Raw genomic sequence first — 20,363 nt, forward strand, 5'->3', positions numbered from 1 at the left:
GATGTAAATGATGAACATGAAAGAAAACGTTTAGCCATTCATTACATTCAATTTTGTCACCGTTAAATAATCAGTGCAGGTGACTGTTATCACACAGCAGGTGTTAATTATGAAACAGCAGGTGTTTGTTGCACGGTGATGGCCAGTGAGTAGTGTCTGTGCCAATCTGCCATATTGGAGGGGAATTTCTGGAACATCTGGATGATAAGAGTTTGCTAACTTAAAAACAGTAGCTAAAGACATATGGGCAGTTGGATGAATGGACATATTAACCATTGGTTATGGCTATTATATTATATTTACCTCCAAAGAGAGGCAAAAAAGCTATAAAGTTGGAGATAGATAGAGAAGTTTCAGCAAGTTTAAGTATGTAAACATCTTCTAGATATTTAATTGAGTTTACGACGAGATCCTTCATTAGCAGTTTGGACGGAAAGCATGGCAGAGCCATAATTTACAGCTTTAATCTATTTGCAGTCAGCTGAATAAGGAAAACAGCGCCTGAGCAATTTTGTTTAATTCAGTAGTGACCTTAAGAACAAATCACATTATTATAAGGAGTCATAGTGTTGTTTACAGCAGCACAGATAATCAGGAAGTACAACATCGCGGCCTTGGAAGCCGCAGCTATGTAGCATAATATCGGTGGATTTTAATAAGGGGCGAAACCGAGTGTAAAGATGCAAAAACTAAACCTGAATGCAAACATAATTAGCATGACTAGCACAGCTGTGGCACCCTATCTAGCAGCAAAAGAAGACCATGAATTGTAATGTGTGGAATGAGTTTACCCTGAATGGTAAATAATAGAGTTCTGCATCAAGGTTTCTCATGTGATTTAACTTCACAGCCCTGTCAGATGAACACGAATCCTCAGCGCCAGCCTCCCTAAAGTTACACTAACTTCAGACAAGTTTTGGACTTTCCACAACTATCAGTGTAATACTAGCAGCAGCTTCATTTTTCAGCATGACAATGATCCCAAACACACTGCCAATGCAGTAAATGCGGATAGAGAATCACACAGTGGAGCACTATCAGTCATGGATCGGCCTCCCCAGAGCCCGGACCTCAACATTATTGAAGCAGTGTGGGATCATGTTGACAAAGAACAGAACAAAAGGCAGAAACATCCAAAGAAGAGCTTTGAATGTCCTTCAAGAAGCCTGGAGAACTATTCCTGAAGACTACTGAAAGACATGACAAGAAAGCTGCCTAAGAGAGTTCAGACTGTGCTGAAGCATAAAGGCGGTCACACCAAATATTGACTTTCAAGCTCTGTTTTTGCCTTATACAGTATACTTACTTTCCATGTATGTTTGCACGTTTCAGTAAATCACTGCATTTCCCATTTACGTTACAAAACAAAGAAATGATGGGCGGCTCAAAACTTTTGCACACTATGTAGCTTGATGTATGAATGCCTGGGATGATATAAAGTCAAAGCGATCCCCAAAGTATGTGATTTGCGCTTCAGCACAACAGCATGCCATTCTCTCCCACCCATATGTTGCTGCGCTTACTCCCTCCTGTTCCATCCATCTAATAATGGGAGGAGGATGAGAGAAAATGCCTCAGTGTCAATGGCCCAGCCGCTGAGATTCCATTATTACACCCATAAATCCTTCCAATACCCCCATCTCTCCCCCTCCTTTTTTTCCCCTCTTTCGCTCCCTCTCTTTCCGCCTCACACACAGGCAGCGGCCACATGTTTGGATGACAAAACTTGAAACGCTCACACTTGAGAGCGCTAACTTTAACGTCTTCTTGAAAAATAACCGTCTATCACAACGTCAGCGCCCACACCTCGGCTCCCCCGAGGCAGCTCTAACTGCTGTCATTAAAGAGTGTGAGAGGATGTGCGCTGCAAGTGTGTGTGTGTGTGTGTGTACAGCTCGTCTTTAGCCACATTTTCACAGTTTATTTAGTATTTTTGTTTTTCCCAAAGGAGCACCTATATTTACATTTTAATGGCGCACACCTGAATGCGTGTGCATTTAAGTGTCGACAGTGAGTCCGGTAATGAAAGTCCATTCATCTCTTGGGCACCCCGTCAGCGGCCTCAGATTTACAAGCCTCCTCCATCACTTTCGGATGTGGAGCTCGACTGTTAATTCCTGACCTAATGGCACAAAGACAGACTCGTGGTGATAAAGAAGGACCCTCTGTGAACCCGATTAAACAGTGCGCGCTGGACCGTGAAAAACGAACCCGCCTGCATGCAATCCCACATGCGTTTGGCGGGGAGTGGGGTTAAAGGAAAAGGGGGTAAAATGTGGGAGACCTGATGGCAAATCACCTCGCTCTCCCTGCTAACTGGGTTTTGTTGAGTGGCGTTAAGTTCAATAGCGTGATTAATTAGGTGCGAAGGGAGAGTGCGATACGGTCTGCAGCAGTGTGAGATGTGAGGACTTGCATTTCACAGATAGCACAAAAAGGAAGGCGCAGAGATGGATATGCAAGCACATTGCAGTTTATCCTTTGACTGCTGACTACTGTGACTTTCTCATATGGGGGTGGAAGTGATCATGGCACCTGCTCACCGTTCACATCAGCTCATCTGCCATGGGAAAAGCCAAAGAAAATGAAACTACATAAATAAATAAATAAAAACTCGTCATGTGTTTGCTTCCTCAAATCTTCAGACCAAGTTGGTAAATCGTGGCGTTATAGTTTGAATGTTTTCTTGTGACTGTACTGTGATTCATTTAACAACAACAAAGTCACAAAGCAAAGAAGTGATGCATTTGAAGTTCCCTGCTATCAGATATAAATTTACTGACTGGGGTTGATGTCTTAGATCTGCTTCAGAATGCATCGTAACTCATATTTTGCTTCTATTTTACAAACGTTACCATTATTATTTGTTTTGTTTTGTTCCTCATAAAGTGTCAGCTCACCTAAAAATCAAAAGCTTGTGGTTTTCCTCTGGCCTGAGTGGTGTGGCATGAGTGGGGATTATTGGGTTAAAAGATATCTTAGGCTTAAAGCCAGAGTTTTTAGTGTCACTTACCCCGATAGAGGCTGAATGCGTTCACAGTTTCAGTTTAAAATAAAAATGGCCCATAAGGTGAAAATTATTCTCCTCTGAGTCAAAAAGTGTTCTGTACATAAACCCGTGGAGCAGTATGTTGGTAATGTTTGGTCCTCATTTGGAGCCAGATATGCTTTATACTTGTGGACTTAGACCAAGTTTAAATTATCACGTTTAAAGCCAATATGTGCAAAAATTAACTGAGCATTCATTTCCATTTTGCCTAATTTGTTACACTTCATGACTTGTTCCTCTGGTGTGTGGTTTTAGGTTTCTTCTGGAGTCTAAGCAACATATCGGCAGGGCGATATATCGGTGGATATCAGCTATTTGCCGATATATCAGTATGTGTTTTTTATAATGGTCAATAAATTAAAAGCTAAAAAGTAAAGAAGATCCTTCAATCATGTTATGGATGTTAATGTTGCACAGTTTTTCGCAGAGTCAATTTTTCCTTTTTTGCAACACAAACAGAACAACCAGCCGATCTGAACAAAGTAAATGAGTAATAAAACCAAATCATTTTTAAAGTTCATTATCATGTTATCTTACTGAGGACTTATAGCAAAGATAACATAAGAAATGATTGTTTACGCCATGTGGGGAAAAAAAATATCAGCCAATGTATCGGATTTTTGAATCACCAAATATCAGCATTGGTATCAGTGTTAAAAATCTTATATAGGTTGGGCTATAGTTTTCTCAAGCCTGACTATATTAAATTTGCTTCATCGTCGGAGTGATTTATCAATCTAGATTATTTGGGTGTGGGTTAATGTTTACTTCCTGTCACTCTGTCATGAACACGAGCTTTGCAACATGGCAGGCGCAGAAGATAAAAGCTCCTGTTTAATGCCGGTTAGTAGAATTTCTTTTTTTTTTTTTTTTTTTTTTTTGGCCTGAATTTCTTGAGCATATGGGTCATGGTTTCCAATTTTTTTGCTATTATTTCTATTATATTCAAGAGCGGGGAGTACAGGTATCCAAAAAGAAACTAATTTGGGGAGAATTATCCTTTTACACACTGGGACATATTCAGCCTCATCCACCGATTACATTTCCTTTTTGCTCAGCGATATCGCATCTCACTGAAATGATAATGTGCTGCTTATTAAACGACATCGTACGGAAATTGTAGCCGGTGTTAAAAATGAAAAGAAAATCAAATGGCAACGTCACGTAAAACATCTATTTTACCACATTTTACAACTCTCTTCAGTTCATTCAGCCTTGAAATGAATGAAACCCCCCCCCTCCGCCCCGCTCACCTTAAACACAAAGCTCCCATGAGCAAGGCACTGGAACAAGAACCACCGAAGTGTAACAGCTCAGTTGGCAGAATAAAAAAAGTCATACTTGCTCAGGAAGAGCTTTGAAGTGTGTCTGCAATTGCATGGACACGAGGCAAAATTCTGCTGAAAAGGAGCACGGACGCTCAGTCAACCTGAAATATTATAGAAACACACACAGTAGCTCTGAGAATGAAAACAGACTATATAGAAACAGCTGTCTTTATGGCAGCGATCTGGGGCCTGAGCGTGCACTAATCTCTCAATGAGATGAAAACAAGCTGGTTTGCTTCTGTTCAATCTTTTAAACAAAACCTGTGACAAACAACACATCCAGGGCATTGTTTTCTCAGTTGAGAATCTGCTGCTTCAGAGGGCCGTTCTTTGGAAAAGCCTGCACAAAATGAAAGTGATGGTAATTCCGGAAAACGAGCATCAGTCTCCGAGTGCGTTGCGTGACAACGCTGAAGAGCGAACTCTCTTTCACCTCTCCTTTTTTCCCCCTAATTCTGTCTCTTTCTGTTTCCCCCCTCCTCAAACTTCCCTCCCCTTTACTTCAGTGGGCACGTGCAGTGGATGGTCTCTAATTAATCCATAGCCATCAGTGGGGAGCGGTTTGCTTGTTTACTCTTATTGAAATTAGCAAGGCTTGCCTCCCCAGAGACACAGCGTCAGAAGCACAATTAGCTGGCACTGGACTAATTAGGACATGGCGCTAATGACACCTCCACGGCTGCATGGGTAAGCAAGGAATGCCAGGAAAGGAGGTGTGAGAAAAGAACGAGGGAGGAGAGCAGAAATGAGAAAAAATTTGGCTTCTCTTAGCGAAGTTTCCTGAAAACAGGGTTGAACGGGCACGATAAGCTCACAGTCAAGCTGATCTTACGGTGGTGTCCCTGTGCACCCATCCTGGCAGATTCTTCCACACACACATACAAAGCACCAGCGGTGGATTTTGATAAGAAACAGCCTCCCTCCTACTCCCACAGGCTTTCTCAACACCTTGGCAGGCAGCTGGCCTCGCCACCACTACTAGATGCCATTAGGCTGATTATCACCCCTGTCAATCACATGTTTCATCAAGCTCCCCTTACCCCAAGGGGAGGCATGGGTGTCTAATTATCAAGGGGCCTGACCTCACAGAGGAAGTACAGAACATAAAGAAGCAAACAGAAGAAAGATCCAACACAGGAAGCAAAGATTCTAAAAGATTCCTAAAAAGGAAAGCATGTATTTTCTCACTAATTCACACTGCACAAAGGGTGAAAATGAAGCGATGAGAGTCAGGCGCCACGTATTACTGTGCAGGGAGGAAGGTCACCTGACAACAGTAAACAAGCTTTATGCAGGCTTTGATCTCTGCACAATATGAAGACGGCAGCCCACCAGATTGGGGTTAACCTCATCAGAAAGAGAAGCCGTGACTGGTTCGGTAAAGAAAAATGACACAGATGACACCGGCAACCTCTAGCGAGAGTTAACAGAAACATCTGGATCAAAACGTGACCGTTTAACCGCGCCGAAATGATCGTTTTCTCTCGTGAAAAGACCCGAGAGAAAAGGAAAAAGACGACGCTGGTTTTTTCCCTCTCTAGTCGCCGTTTTGAAGCGTTCATCGAAGAAGGAAATTTCCCAGTGCCCACACTGCTGCTGATGTTGCCTTTCAAATTGTTAGGGACGATAAAAGCGGTCACAGGATTTCATCAGGGGAAAAAACACACTTCCCCCTCCCACCCACCCCCGACTTCATTCTGTCTTTCTTAAACTGCCGTCTTCATTTTCCTTTACCGTGACTCAGCATGGGGAATAGTGATTTCACACTACAAAGGCATAAGTCTTCAGTGAAAAAGAAGTTAACATTACAAGTAAAAAAGGATGAAACAGAAAATTCAAGGTCAAGGGGAGCCATATAAATCTCCCTCTTATTTTATGGGAGCAAAAAATAAAAAAGAAACACTGCTGCGATGAGAGAAGCTCTGAATCAGTTTCTCAAGACTCTGGTGAGACATTCCTTATTACAGTGGTATCAACAAAAATAGTACGAGATGATTGGTTAATAATGGCCAAGTCAAATTTGACAGTGACACTTGATTTTAAAGAAGTTTAATGTTGAACGTTTCATCCAGCCACTGAAATTCCACTGGTTTGAATGACAAATCTAGGCAGGGTTAAACATCGCTAGGCTTTGGATTTGGGAGAGGATGTTAGCTCAGAGTTTTAAGCTCTACTCAAGTGTTGCTGGTGCTTTATAGCAGCGGTTCCCAGCCTTTTTTGTACCACGGACTGGTTTATGTCCGACAATATTTTCACAGACCGGCCTTTAAGGTGTTGTGGATAAATACAACAAAATCAAACCAGTACCGCTACCAAAAATAAAGATTTATTCATAACACAAGGGAAACCAAGTTAACGATAAAAACAGTAAAAAAAATAACAATAAAAACCCTGAAAACCATAAATTTCACACCCAAGCCTCAACTCTTGTGGCCTGGTACCACTCCATGGCCCGGGGGTTGGGGACAGCTGTTCTATAGGGCTTTGGAGCGTGATGTCACGGGGGTGGGCGTGGAAAGGATTTTGGCCCGATCCGCCATTTTGGGGGTCTAAGTAAGGAGCGAAAGCATAGCCATCGGTGCGGTCGGCTGCAATGTTCGATCTTACGACCGGCACGGGAATAAGTTTCGATTGTCTTTTTATGCTTTCCCAACCTGGAAGCAACATGAAGGAGCTCATGTATCGGATATTACCAAACGAAGGCGTCTAGCCTGGATAGCAGCCGTGAGACGAGCTGATATCAAGTTCTGTTACGTCTCCAGATATCAGTTGGTGTGCTCAAGACATTTTCATTCCGGTAAGTTCTAAATATCTTCACATCACACTTTATAGCTGAATAATATCATCGTTGGTGGTCTCGGAAGTTATAGAAATTGCGATCAAACATAGAATGGAGTGACTTGATTGGTTGATGTAAAGACAATAAATGAAATGAGACAGGAAGGACACAAATTGGCGTTAATAATTTACCCGATTATCAATGTGTTAATTTGCATGTACTTTACAATTATGGGCATATAATATGATAACGATATTTTAGCAGTTCAATGATAAATGTGTAACATTAATTATGGTGGGGGGTGGAAAATGGCTATTTCACTCGATGCACTCCAGCTGACTTACTTTGACGACGTACTCAGAGTTTGGCGGCTTGAAAATAGCCAAATCTTGCACCCAGCCATTTGTTAATTGGATGTGCGCCTCCAGTGACTTGTAATTACGAAACTGGTTCGCTGTGTAAGCGCTTACTCCACAAACAAGATACGTGAAGATATCGGGGTAGGACAGTGGCGGTAAGTCATCTGGGTCTTTACTCCACTGCCGTATTTCATATGGGTCCAGATTTGCGATGCACTCTATTTTTTTTCAAGTACCGCTGCTTCGCCTCTGGACGCAATCGGTCTCTATACCATCCGTTTTCTTTTGAGCTGCTTTTAAGCATGTTTCTTGTCGTCGTCATTGATTCGTAGACCCCGAAAATGGAGCCGCGCTCCCACAATGCATTGCGGCGTGACGTCAACTCCAAAGCCCTATAGTGCTTTTCTACATAGTTGAGCACTCAAAGCACTCTTACTACAAGTGTCATTTCTAACATTCATAAACCTACACTTGGGGATCAGTATCCACGGTTGCTTTGGATTTGCAGACTCTGACGTCAAGGTGGAGCATTGGTTAATGGTCATCATGTGACTGATGCAACACTCATGCACACATTAAAAAACAATGTGCCTGTTTAACAACACTGATACACTGACAACCCTTCTATTTAAATGGATGGACTTAACTCTACCCATAAAAAAAACTAGAGATGGCATGATACCACTTTTTTATGTCCGATACCGATACCGATATCATAAATATTGGATATTGGCCGATATCTATATGAATCTGATATAGTGTGTTTTTTAATCAATAAAACTGTTTTTTAAATATCTTGCTGCATTTTTGTATAAGTTCATACTCAAGTTTAAATAAACAACAACACTAAAGCTATTCTGTTATACCTGTATGCAAAAAATACACTGCACCCAAAATATTTCATAGTTCAGCAATACTGATCAATCTAATGAACTTAAACCTACTCAATCCTCCCTATTCTGGTATTTTAAAGAGTAAGCAACCTAACTAATAGGGCTCTAAAACTCCCAGCAAAAAATAAAAAATAAAATAATAGGGAACCACCCCCCACCCTCCACCTCATGATGCTTAATCAACGTAATCAACTTTAATTTGATGCAGTGTGAAAAAAATGCCCAGAAATCAATTATTTTTGAAGAATAATTAAATAGATTCAACATCTTTCTTCAACAGAAATGCAGACTGAACAGATGGTACCTTCCCAAAGGAAAAAGTACTATAGCTTACTAGGGTATATTAGACTTAATCGTTACTATATACACTAATATATATACATTTATATACTTTTACATCAGAATAAAACTTTGGGTGTAAGATTCAGATAATTATTGATTAAAAGCTAGACATTTTAAATGAGAATAAGAAAGAAAAGTATGTCTTTGTGCCCCCTTTTTCCTGTTAATGCCCTATCGGCCCCCCTGGCTAAACTTTGCTAGATCCGCCCCTGGACAGTTACCAGCCGTCAGCTACGTAGAAAAAGATCCTGGTGTAGAAAGTGATATTAAATAAATTCTAATAACAGCTTATCAAGCTTAAACGTGCTGCTGTTGTTCAGCCGCTGGTTTCCTCTTTCTGGTGCAAAGTGGGCGATAAACAAACAAGAGAGACGGACTCGCGACAGAAAAGCCAATCAGCTGATCATTGATCAGTTTCACAATTGAAGTAGCAGCAGGAGAGGGAGGGAGAGAGAAGAGGCAGTCGCTCCATATATCAGTTGTTAAGCTTAACGAATGCTTTACAAACATTCAGAGATGAACTCACACATTTGCTTTACTTCTCTCTGGGATAACTTCCTCAGAGATGAAATGCCGGATTGGTAGCGAGGCTACAAATACACACAGCCGCTCTATCACGTGACACATACTGCTGCAACGTGCTACGGTTGTGAGCCGAGTTACACCATGTCGCAAGTTTTGTGAGGTACTTTTTTGATATTTAATGGATCGGATTACATGTTTTATTTCTCTCCGATATCCGATCCAGTAATTTACGTAATATCGGTCCATCTCTAAAAAAACCCAATCAAATCCTTGACGGTGGAATTAATGTGGCTGCATTATCACATCAGCTGATCTCAGTGTCAGCCTACATCAGCTGATGGTTCAGCCAGTGTCCTGGTAAGCTTCTAATAAGCAAAATTAAATGAGCCCAAACTCACCGTGCATCTCCAAGCTGCTTTGCAACCCACCACAGCGCCTTCTTTTCATGCCGTCTGAATTTCTGTTATGATTGATCCCTGCTGTGCTCTGCACTGGGAGCGGGCTGCTGCTTTTCCCCCACCTCTATCTTTGAGCAAATCCCTGCATGCAAATACTGCAGACAGAAATTATAATACAGTGTTGTCTGTAGGCCTAGCAGTCCAGCTGAAATGACTGTAGTTCCTGATGTGGTCGACTAAGGCAAGAACTACTTCAGTTAAGAGCAATCCCAAAGTTTCAAAAGGCTTTTTATTTTCCAAATAATATCTTACTTGAAATCATTTCTGAGCAAGACATTATTAAAATACTCTATTCCCCTGGTAATTTCAAAGTAGTTCAACATTAAACTCTGAAGCTGTGCTGTTGTTAGGCTCAAAACCAACTTCTGAGAAGAAGAAAAAACCTGTTGAAATTCAATGGTCTCTCAAGGTGGTTGATTTAAATAATGTAATGAACAAAAAAGGATATTTAGTCATACTTGGTGAATAAGGAATGCACTCACAGCACTGGAAGGCAGTTTGAATAAAAGGGTTCACCAAATGGCATACAAACAATTGGGGCTTCACAGGCCACCATGAAAACCTTTTAAAATACAGGTCCTTGAAAATGCAAAGACAAATCTCACACCTTTTAATGTTAAAAAAGAAAAAAAACTGAGTGCTTCTCAAAACCATTTAGCACCCAGACGGAAAGAAGGTGCCTCTTGTGTACACTCTAACCTTCGACTTTATCAAAGAAAATGTGTTTTATTTTTATTCCCTCACTTTAACGCTTGTCGATGCAACTGGAGGAGATTGTTTGGACCTTTACCAGTGCCGGCCAGCGCGAGCTTGGCTCAACCGGTAGCTGCAGTGTGAAAGTGAACGGCGCGGGAGCCAAGCAGCAGATGGAATCAGGCGTGAAAGACTCGGCCGCAAAATAGCAAAGTGAGGTTGAGGACGGTGGCAAAAATACCGATGGCAGACCGAGGAGGACGGAGAGGTCACAGACGGTGTCAAACTGTCCTAATTTGAGGTCAAGTCGGTGCGTGCAGCTTGGATTTTCACACACTAACTGCATGTGGTTACATATCTTTAATAAAATCTGTCAAGCTTTTATTTGTTCCATTGAGGTTGTTCGTACCAGCATTTGAGCGTGTATTTGTGTGTGTGTGTTAGTGTGTCCCAGGCGGTTTTCCAAGCAGCCAGGTCTGTTCCTGTGTGAGGCTGATGAATGAGGCCTCGGAACAGCCTGGACACTCCCATTTAACACAGCATGAAGCTACAAACTGCCACCATAGCAGACAGCAGCAGCATGGGAATAAATGCACACACACACACACACACACACACACTGAACACAAAATAGCTGCGGGCACGGACATGCCCTCAAACTAACAAAACAAGACTGTTCAGGCTGTAAAAAACACGACAGCCCGTGGTGATTGTGCATATCCTTAAACTTGACCCATGTTAACATTTTCAGGATGAGTGGCCTCTTCTTGTCATGTAAACAAGGACTGCCCTCGCTGAGTAGCACGGTAGCATCATGATGTTGTTACATTGCTGGAAATCCTATTGTAAGTCACAATACTTACGTTTCTGTGAACAACATCAGTCCAATCAGCCAAATGAGAGGCTTGGAAGGATAAAGCTGTCACAAGAAATTGTAGTAGTTTTTTGTTTTTCTATAGAAACTGCTGCTTAGCACTTTGTGCATTCGCCTAACAATCGAAAGATCACCGGTTCAAATCCAGAAGGAGACAGAAGTCCTACGTCAAGATGCTGAGCTATCTTCTGCAGCCACCCTTTGTGATTGAAGGAGCAGCTAAAAAAGGGCAAATGTCAAATGCACTACATTATCAAAAGCATTCGGTCATCTGCCTTCACTAACATTTGAACTTGAGTGACATCTGATTCTTAATCCAGTGGATTTAATCATGTGGGTCCACCCTTTGCAGATATAACAGCTTCAACTCTTCTGGGAAGGCTTTCCACAAAGTTTAAGAGTGTTTATGGGAATTTTTGATCATTCTACCACAGGCACGTTTGTGAGGTGAGACATTGATGTTGGAGAAGAAGGCCTGGCTCACAGTCTAATAATTCACCCCAAAAGTGTACTATTGGGTCAGGACTGTGTGCAGGCCAGTCAAGTTCTTCTACACCAAACTCACTCATCCATGTCATTATGGACCTTGCTTTGTTCACTGGTGTGCAGTCTTGTTGGAACAGAAACGGAGCATAAACAAACTGTTTCCACAAAGTTAGAAGCATGAAATTGTCCAAAATATCTTGGTATGCTGAGACATTAAGAGTTCCTTTTACTAGAAGTAAAGGGACGAGTTCAACTCCTGGAAAACAACCCCACACCATAATCCCCCCTCCACCAAACTTTACACTTGACACAGTGCAATCAGACAAGTACTGTTCTCTTGGCAACCACCAAACCCAGATAAGCGCTCTAGAGTCCAGTGACGTCTCTCTGTGAACTGTTCTTCAGCTAATCTGAACTCCACATAAAGATGTGAAGTCTGTAGCAATTGACTCTACCGAAAGTTTGTGACCTCTGCACACTATGTTTCTCAGCATCCACCGACCCCTCTCAGTGGTTTTATGTGGCCTACCACTTTGTTACTGAGTTGCTGTCATTCCCATTCGCTTCCACACCTGAATTCAATGATTTTGGATGGGTGAGTGAATACTTTGGGCAATATAGCGTAGATTAGTCTTAGCAAAGAAATAGCAAGCTGCTCAGGAACTGGAGAAGTCCAACAAAAAGCTACAGTGATGTCTCGGTCTTAACGTTAATACTGTACTCAGGTATGTGTCAGAGCAGCAGAGGTGGGAGCAAATTAAGTACTTCATTACTATATTTAAGTAGAATTTTCTGGTACTCCCTAAATTTATATTTTCATAACAGGCTCATTACTTCAGGATTAACACATTTGAGGGTGGTTATTACAAATTGTGCATTGCAATGCGCTTTTCTAACATGAAACTAATTTGAACCTAAACAGAGGGAACAATAACATACACGAGATAAAGTGGAGAAGAGTTGGGAAAAATGAGGAAGAAGGTAAATACAAAAAGCGAATAGTAACAAAATACTGGCCAGCCTCACCCCGCTAAACCACCTCTGGATTCTTTGTCCACCCTCCTCTGATCCCTCCATTTTTTAATTTATTGTTTATGTGTTTATTTATCTGACTCTTCTATTACTATTATTATTTTCTCGCATTGATATTTTCTGATTCCTTTTCCCTGCTTACAGTAGACCAAGACTAAGTGTTTATGTGTTACTTAATTCACTGTTGATCCATCCAAATACATACTTGTATAATTTTAACTAAGGAGAGAAACAGTACTTCATGCTTCTCTACTTTATATGAGCACTCATAGTACTTTCTTAATACAAGCCTCATTCACACAAGTACCTTTTTTCTGTGCCTAAGCACTAAAGTTATGCTCACACACTGATACAGATGCACCAGGAGAAGCTCAGGACTTGTTGCCTAAGGATACTTCAGCCATGGATTGAACCACCAACCCTTACAACGAGCCAATCTCCCACCTGAACCACAGCTACTTATTTGCATACTCATACATACACTCGGATGTTCTGTATTGTGCTTCTCTTCCTTGTTTTAATGTCATCACTTATGTCTGGTTTTTTTGTCAATTAAAAAAAGATTGATCATTGGTGTTTATTGCACACAACCAATACTGTATATAAGACATACAGATGAAAGAGACAAAAAACACATGATTAATGTATCATTTATTGCAGTTTACTGAGGGATTCAAATGGGCTAGAATGATCCAGTATGGTGTTGAACGTGCAGAAGTCAATAAGTTGTGATCCTCGTTTTCAGCTTCTAGCTAGCACTGCTGAAGAGCAAGTGTAAATGGAATAATGTCTTTTTTTGTTTTAAATTGGCAGCTAATTTTAATACAACTTTTCAAACCGTTTAACAAAAATCAGCAAACACACAAACAGTTTCTGTGCAGCTTGTCACACATCTGCTAGCTCAGCTAAAGGTGCAGTTCTTCCCAGGGAGATAAAAGAAGAGCTAATGTGTGATAAGTTCACTATCAGAGATGGAGATAGATGTAAGAACGAGAGGAGAGGATACTTAATACTATTTTATCATTATATTAATATAACATGAGGTTCAGTTAGCTTAGAACAAAGAGCTACTTTATACTTTCAGTACATTTCAAAGTCTGTATTTTTTCAGTTTTACTTGAGTAAAAAAGTTTAATCACTACATCAACTTCTACTCATCTTTTTTTGTTGTTGTTGTTTTTTTTTATACGCAGATATCTCTATTTCTACTTAAGTGACAAATGTTTGACACCTCTACAGAGCAGGAATGAGAACTAAAAAAGAAGCTGCAGAGCATTGAAGAGCAGTCCTCGATGATTGCTTTTTTTAATGACATGACAAGTCCTATCTTGAATTACACATATCTAAGAAAAAAAAAAGTCAAATAACCAATTTTAGAAAACACATACATACACAAGATGTCACATCCATTATGGTACCAGGTTTTTACTCAGTGTGTTAGCTCCTTTTCTTGGATAAACAGATTGAGGTAAACCACAATTTTTACAACAGCTCAGATTCCATCACAATCTACAGGTCATTGAAATGTGTGGAGAACAAAAAGAAAGAGATGTATTTTCGAAACAAAATGACTAAAAATTAAAATCAACTAAGAACGTGACCAGTAATCTATGACACATGTGGGCTAAATACAGTCCAAGGACCTTCTCAATTGCAGCTGACATCTTTTAAAAAAAAACAAACGTACAAAAAAATAAATCAATAAGAGCTGACGTGAATAAATCATGCTAAATATACTGACAATGATGGAGTAAGTGTCTCCCGTCTCTCCACTGAGTTTCTTACCCTGTATATGGATTTAACAGCAGACTCCAATGGTCCCTGGTTCTGTTCTGCAGCCTCAGTAAGCTAACAGCAGCAGATGAACCAGTTATCACGAGCTGTACAGGGACCCTCCATTGAACTACTGTAATGCACTGTATACTGGAGTTAGCCAATCATCTTTTACCCATTTGCAATTAGTCCAAAATGCTGCAGCCAGATTACTGAATGGGACAAACAAAGAATGATCACATAACTCCGGTGTTAGCAGTCGTGCACTGGGTGGAGTACACAATCCAGACTAAAGGTACGAAATGCTTTGATTATAAATGTGCTGTATATATAAAATTTACTTACATACTTACTTAGGCTGCGTCCACACATACACGGGTATTTTTGAAAACTGAGATTTTCCGTTTTCGTTTTAAAAAAAAATCCCCTCCACACGTAAAGGCAAAAACAAAGAAAAACGCTGCTAGGAACATGCCAAAGCAACATGTGGCTATCTATTCCTAACCGTGTATAAATGTTGGCCAATCAGAAGTCTACAAGCCTGGGTGGGAAAGAGTAAACAAAGATGGCGCATAGAAGCAGAACCGAGTACTATGTGTGGAGGGACAGAAACTGTGCTGTATATGTAAGCATGTAAACACTGCAGAGAGTATAATTAACAGTAACAGTATTTTGTCTAAGTCTGCCATCGTAGAAATCCATTTCACAATAACAAGAAACAATAACGTGGCGCACAGTGTGACGTCAAAAAAGGCGTACACCTTTGACGCTGCGTTTTCTCCATTTTCCTCGTCCACACGTAAATGCAAAGACAGAGTTTTCAAAAATCTCCACCCTTGCAGGAGTTTTTAAAAATCGCAGTTTTCAGTGACCAAAAACACTGTTTACTTGTGGACGAAAGGTGCAAATGCATAGAAAATTCTGCGTTTTTCAAAAAATACTTGGGTACGTGTAGACATAGCATTAGAGCATCTGAACAAATCAAGGAGCACAATCTCTGCAACAGTCCAAGACAAGGCAGTTATTCTGTCAAAGCCCAGGATGACAGGAGCTTGGAAATCCCATTGTTCAGTAATCAGCTATGACCAAACTTTAAAAATAACAGCACCTCAATTGCCAAATAGTTTACAGATTGCATCGTTCCTTGAGGTAGATGAAAAAATAAATACTAAAATAGACCTAGTAATACACCATGTGTGGAAGACATTGAATACATATACACTTACAAAATGTGTAGCTAAATAATACATATTAGGCAAGATTTTCTTTCTTCAGTCATTTAGGTTTGAACTCTTGTAAGCTGCATAAGTCTCACTCAGATACACTTGTCATATCAGAAAATCATTTCATGAGTATCAATGTGTCTGTGTGGTATGAGGTTTTAATTGATCATACAGACTGAGACAGAGAAGTTAAAGTTTTCTAACAAAGCTAGACAGCTCTTCATTTGTGGAACGAGCTGTCCTTTTGAAGTATAATGTAATCTGACATGTTTGTAAAATTTAGGGATTTTAACACATCTTTCCATTCGATTGGTCAGAGTGTGGCCCTCAAATGAAAAAATGTGGCTGTCCCCACCCTAAAAAGAGCAGTGTGGGAGTTCGATTAAACTCCGACTAATATTTTAGCAGCGGTAGCAATTCTTGCGACCTGTGAACCAGCTAGCCAATGACATCCTTCGGCTGGATGAGCTAAAAATGCAGGGATTCCAAGAAGAAGAAAATCTAGTTAAGTTGTTTGTATGACGTGTCCTGCAGCTGTTAAAATGCATTAGCCTACAATTTCGTAGCTTTTAGCATCACACAGCAGGCAAGACTACTTTCGTTTAGCCAAGAAACAAAACTTTGCTTATCTTTGCATATCAAAAAAATGCTAATACGGCTCATTTTTTCAACTGCTGAACTAGGGATGGGTACCGATATCTGACACCGGTTCTGACATAAACAGTAGTAACCAGACCAAAAAGCAGCGCACAATTAAGTAGGCGGGCCCAGGTATACGTACGTTCTTTTAGAGCAGAGCTACAGATTAAAAATGCCCAAGGCAAAGCGGTCAAAGGCTGGCTGTACTTCACAGCAAAAGATGCAAACTCAGCAGCCTAAAACAAGTGCTTTAAGGTGATACTGTGCAAAGGAAGTAACTGATTCAAGCCCCATTTAAGCACCTGCACCATTTCAAAAGTACCGATTTGGCACCGGTATCGGATAAAACCTAAACGATACCCATCCCTATGCTGAACACACGGCAACTACGGAAATGCAAATATGTGCATGTAAACACACAGTCTGCTCCGATATGCATGCTCAAATGTCACTGATAAAAAGGTGACTGAGAGATCAACAGAGGGGAAAGAGAAGAAAAAAAACACACTACAAGAATCAAAGACTTACATTTACCTCCAAGAAAAATGGCACTCGAGCTATTATGAACCCATCATGCAGGAAACAATGCAGGAAATCACACTACACCTGACATGACATTTAGACTGTGGAACTCAATCTGAAGCAAACAACAGCATCTGGGGAAAAAAAAGAAAGAGGCAGTTGGGGTGGTGGCGGGTGCAGGGGGATGTTGGCATGATGGTGCCAGGGCTGTATTTAATTAGGAGACAAACATGTGGTATTTAAATGGTAAATTAGCGGTCTGCTGTGAATTGGCCACACTGGTCCAAGCTATGACGGAGACAATGTTTTGGCGCTCCCGGGATGGTCACGCATGCAAACGTGCACATGTGCAGACACACGCACACATGTGTGTGAAAAACAGAACGACACACCCTGCTGAGCAAAGCCATAAAACCACACACTTAATTATGCTCTTAATTAAGCCTGGAGCTCAAAAGGCTAACAACACGCACTGTACGGACGACCGCACGGCAGGTTTTAGGAGCTCGTGCGCTTCTGTGCAAATTAATGGCATGCTTCTGATTAGCACGCGCGCGCGTGTGTGTGCATGTTTTAATATCGTGATTCATTTGCGGACACATGTGCGACTCCATTTGGACAAATTAAAATGTGTGTCGCATGCATTAAAAGCTTCCCTCAATTTGCTAGTCTTGGGTTCTTTTTAGGAAGGCAGTTCCAATAATAAACTCCACTCAAACTTTAAGCTTTGTTTCAACCGCCTTCTTAAGTTCCCTGCAGTATATTTTGTTCTAATGAACTTTGTTAATGCCTGTTTCTGCTTATTATTGCGCTCCCTATAAGGTGAACACCATATTGTGGAGTCCCTCGGTCTTGTCCAGTCGCTTGCCGCCTTGTCCGCGCTGAGCATGTGTTGTGATGCAAATGAGGCCCACTGCCTGCGCGCAGCAACACCACTTTTTAATTGAACCTTTTGATCTGTGGCTAATTCCACTAATTAGCAGCACTATTTTCCCAACAGAATGTGTTTTTCTGCTGTGCGAAGTGTGTGTTTGAGCGCGTGCTCAAAGGTTTGCATGTATAAGGTTTTGGTTTTTTTTGCTAACTACCCACCAAGACAATTGCCGGCTGGCATTTAAAAGGCCTTCTGAAATGAATAAATAAATAAATAAATGAAAAAAGCAAATCTCCTTTCTTAATCTGAGGCGTAGAAGAGACAGGTGCGCTGTTAAAGGTAATAACGTTACATAAGAACAGCACAGATGCTCATTATACAGGCACACACAGGCAAATGAGCAGTAAGTGTTTTATGCGCCAGTATAGTTTTATATCAGCGTTGTAGTCTCATAGCATCTGAGTGTGTTGGAAGCAACTGTGAATCTGTGCTGATATGAACACAGCTGCAGTCTGCCACTGAATGCAGTTTATACACTCGGTGTTAAATGATGATTAGCTTTAATTTGGGCCTTCATGTGCTAAATTATGTCTTATATACACTATATGTGCACAGCAACAGCCTACAAAACGCTATGTGTGTATACACAAGCACCCCAATCTGCAAACAACACAACCCCATATGAAGTTGTTGCTCTTCTTCTCACTGCTCAGGCAGCTGTCTTCAAATACTGAGGAGTTTTCAGAAGGAATGTTCCCTACCTAATATCTTTAAGTATCACAGCTTGCTGATCACAGCGGATGGCAGCTGTCACGGCATTTACAGGAAAATCCAAATGGAGATTTAGCAAAGGTGCAAAAGCACAAATGAAGATGTTAATAGAGCTATTTGAAACTGCTTCTATAGCTTGGGTGTATGAGAGATATTTTTGTAATGTCATGCAATGCAATGGTGGCTTTAAAGCCACACATTTACTGTTTTTGCCATTAACATCTTATTTTTTCAGGGCCAAGAGTGACCATCTTTGGGTTAGAGGGTGGAATGCTAGGTGTATCTGATATCCCCCTGTTTGTGTCGTGCTTGCGTCATCATAATAACAATGCAACACGACGTTGCAACTGACCTGTCATGTTGTTGTGATGTCGTAGCTTTGTATTGTGGGGGAAAAAAAAGAAGAAAATGCCTTTGTTTATATCAAACTCTCTTAATATAATGAATATATTATCCTGTTAGGTTTGCGGTTAGCCACATTTTAGTTACTTGTGCTTTTCCCAGTGATAGTTTGCAATAGCATTAGCTAATCTTTATACTAATGCTAACTGAATGCTAACACCATCATGGAGATATCAGATCATGTAGGGGTGCTATCTGAGATAGTTTTATTTGAAATTAGCACAGACTTTTTGCTCAGTTTGTTAAAATAACTGCAGAGATATAGCTAATTGTTGTTTTAACATTTTAGTATCTATTCTTACTTATCATGTTTGTTCTTTATAACAGCCACAAAAAAATTACACCATCAGCATTTAGATCGTCTGCCTAATTTTTTTTTTTTCGTTCCCTGGTTCTGTCGCAGATCTCTTCCTGTTAAAAGGGAGTTTTTCCTTCCCACTGCCGCAAATTACTATCTCATAGTTATTTGGTCACCTGATTCTTGGGGTTTTCACTGTTGTTGTAAGGTCTTTCCCTACACCATAAAGCAACTTGAGGTGAATGTTGTTGTTATTTGGTGCTATATAAATAAAATCCAATTGAACTAAACTGAAATGCTGCTATCAGCCTGCCACTGGGTTTGAATTGTCCCACGCTAAATTTACAGCACAGAGAAAGTACGTCAGCAAACAAACCCAGAAGTGCTTCATTATGACTCACTGATGATTAAGCGGATCTAGCAATTAATAGTTGGAGCACAATAATTGAAAATTTAAATTCTGTATGTTGGTTACTGATTGGTTCTGAGCTAAAACCTAGAGAGAATGCTACTAGCTAAATTCCTAAACAATTAATTTCAGTTAATTAAGTGAATTAATTGGTTTCAATTAATTACCTTCACCTTCTTTATAGTTATCTTGAAGGGAGAAATCAGCTATGAAGGCCAAAACAGTGCTAACGTGTTAATGAGCTAACCGCGCTAACAGGTTGACGCTGTGCAGCCCCACCCACCGGGTGATCCGTGTTAACTCGCTAACGGACATTTGCCGCTGACAGCACTAGTTTGTACAGTGTCTAAATATATGTTTCCTGCATGCTCACTACTCTGTCACTTGGCAAGAAGTCATGTTTTTTGTTGTTTAATACCAAAATCTCACAATCGTCACAATTGAGCCCGACCCAAAGTTAGCTTTGGCGAATATATCGGTAATGACATCAGCATTTATAAATGGGGCCCGGTCTGGATGGGCCTGGGCCCCTTTCCCTGGCGGGTCGCGGAGTATGGGGGGTGCCTACTGGGGTCAGCGGGGGAGCTGGGGGGTCACTTGCCCCTCCCTTCCTTCCCTCCCCATCTCCAGCTGC

General features: G+C 40.8%; 1 protein-coding gene across 1 annotated transcript in view; it reads right to left on the bottom strand.

Annotated features, from left to right (window-relative positions):
- The window catches only part of LOC102192330 (receptor tyrosine-protein kinase erbB-4), a 373,080-nt gene that overhangs the window by 327,179 nt on the left and 25,538 nt on the right, over nucleotides 1-20,363 (bottom strand). The window lies entirely within an intron of this gene.

This window comes from Pundamilia nyererei, unplaced genomic scaffold, assembly GCF_000239375.1.
Source record: "Pundamilia nyererei isolate P.nyererei 1_Seehausen unplaced genomic scaffold, PunNye1.0 scaffold00118, whole genome shotgun sequence".
Lineage (NCBI taxonomy): Eukaryota > Metazoa > Chordata > Actinopteri > Cichliformes > Cichlidae > Pundamilia > Pundamilia nyererei.